Below are 2,257 nucleotides of genomic sequence, written 5' to 3'. Positions count from 1 at the left end.
TTTTGTTACACCTCCAACAAACCAATTCCTTGGCTTTCTTGTTGGATTTGTCATGGCCATCATACTTACATTTCTTGCCCTTTCCTTTGGTGTCATTTTTGTGTTTCTTCTCTTCAACCATATGAACAGAAGGCTGCCCAACATCAACCTTCCCTTTCACCTTGTCACATTCTTGAACCCGGAGTGATTCCTCAATTCGAATGTGACTACCCATTTGTACCAAAGACATTTCCTCTTTCTGATGCTTTAAAGTGTGCTTAAAATCTTTCCAGGATGGTGGTAATTTGTCAATCACACTTGACACAGCAATGCTTTCATCCATGTTCATTTTGTGAAGTGTGAATTGACCCAGAATTCAAATAAGTTCATTGTATTGTTCCATTACAGGCCTAGAGTCTACCATTTTGTAATTGTTAAAATCAAAAACCAAGAATTTCTTACTAGAAGCATCTTCTGGTATGTATTTAGACTCTAAAGAATCCCATAATTCCTTAGCACTTTCGACATTCTGGTATATATCAAAGAGAGCATCAGACATACCATTCAAAATATGACCCCTGCAGATGTAGTCATCATTCTCCCACTTGTTCCTCTTCCTGGTTTGTTCCAGTGTCTCATTCTCCATGAGTTCAGGCATTGGTGTACTCAGAACATACACAACCTTCAGAGTGGTGAGAAGAAAGTGCATCTTCTTCTGCCAGCGACGAAAATCATTCCCCTGGAACTTCTCCAACTTGTTAAACTTCGAAGTCATGTCCTTCACAGATTCACTGGTAGTCATGATTGCAGAAAACCGAACAAATGTCGAATTTGATTGTTAAACCGTAACCGGATTTCTTCTACAATCGTGTGAATCACTTTCCAAATTCGATATTTCGACCGTATATGCCTGGTATCACGAAATCCGAATTGGGATAATTGTAAAAGCAACAATCTTGATTTTGGCCGAAATCAAGATCAAAAACCAGAGAGAATATAGAGTATGTCCAATCTTCCGTGTGTGTGCCCCAAAAACTGATCATCCGAAATTAGATCTCAAAACTCAAAACGGGAGTTACCAAGTTATAGAATTCATAATCATGCCACAGAAAATTCAAGAATTTTTCATTATAAACCCTATACTTATATAATTTCGGGACCCCCGTTTTGCGTTCAGGGGGCGTTGCCCCCTAAATATTACCGGGACCGACTTAGACTAATACAAGTGTGCACTCCACACTCTCCATACTTGTTTTAGAACAAAGTTCAATCCCCTTGAAACATACGTATAAAATCCATTACACTAAATGTAACCGGTGACACTAAAATCACCAACACTACTATGGAGCACGGGTCTTCCCCATGGATGATTCAGAAAACGTGAGCAATACAAGGTCTTTCAATCCTTGTACATACGCGTTTGTTGGTGAGGAAAACACATTTAAGTTCAATGGTGCAACAGACATGAATGATACTTTCTTGAAGGAAAAGATTGAAGCTAATGTTCCTATCGTGCTTGAATGGGCTATTGGTAATCTGAGTTGCAGTGAAGCCCAAACAACAAATGGTTTTGCCTGCCAATATTCAAATMGCAAGTGTGTTGATTCTACTAGGGAAAGCCGTGGGTACCGTTGAATATGCAATGAAGGCTATGAAGGAAGTCCTTATCTATTTCCTGGTTGCCCAGGTACAATTTAAGTTCTTCTCCAATTATTATCGCAAGTTATTTATTTTGATGGATTAGATGTACATGTGTATAGAGATAGAATCTCAATCAAATACAAAACCATGAAGAAGTTAAAAATCATACAAACCAATCTCAACCGTTAAGCCAATCTAACGAATATCTGATTTTATAAATATACCAAGTATTTCCTAGAATAAAGCGTTGGTTATATTTAACAAATTTTAATCATCTTAAATAGTCAAACTATAATAAATTAACGTTGATCATTTCCATAAATATTGGTTTGCGGGTTTACAACATTCAGAAGGTTTGTATTTGACTTGTCATATATGTAGAGAGAGAATATCAAACAAGAATGCTAACTATTTAAGATAATCGAAAAAGGTCAAACCACGTGCAAAATCACATGTGATTTTATATTAACGGTCAAAAAAGGGGTGCAGGCGACTTCAGGTCGCAGGACAAAGTCGTGTGAATCACATGTGATTTGGTACGTAATGTCATTGTAAAATCACGTCATTTGGTTGTTTTCTCATTCTCTTAAATATGTATTGTTCTCGTTTGAACTCGACTCTCTCTCTCTCTCTCTCT

At 37.3% G+C, this 2,257-nt stretch overlaps 1 pseudogene; it reads left to right on the top strand.

The window, feature by feature from the left end:
* Positions 1-1,341: 1,341 nt before the first annotated feature.
* Positions 1,342-2,257, top strand: part of LOC112502549 — a 5,035-nt pseudogene continuing 4,119 nt past the window's right edge.

The sequence above is a fragment of the Cynara cardunculus genome, unplaced genomic scaffold (assembly GCF_001531365.2).
Source record: "Cynara cardunculus var. scolymus isolate 2C unplaced genomic scaffold, CcrdV1 Un_Scaffold_1571, whole genome shotgun sequence".
In the NCBI taxonomy this organism is placed as follows: domain Eukaryota; kingdom Viridiplantae; phylum Streptophyta; class Magnoliopsida; order Asterales; family Asteraceae; genus Cynara; species Cynara cardunculus.
The sequence above is the reverse complement of the archived record's forward strand: the minus strand, read 5'-3'. Positions and strand labels throughout refer to the sequence as shown.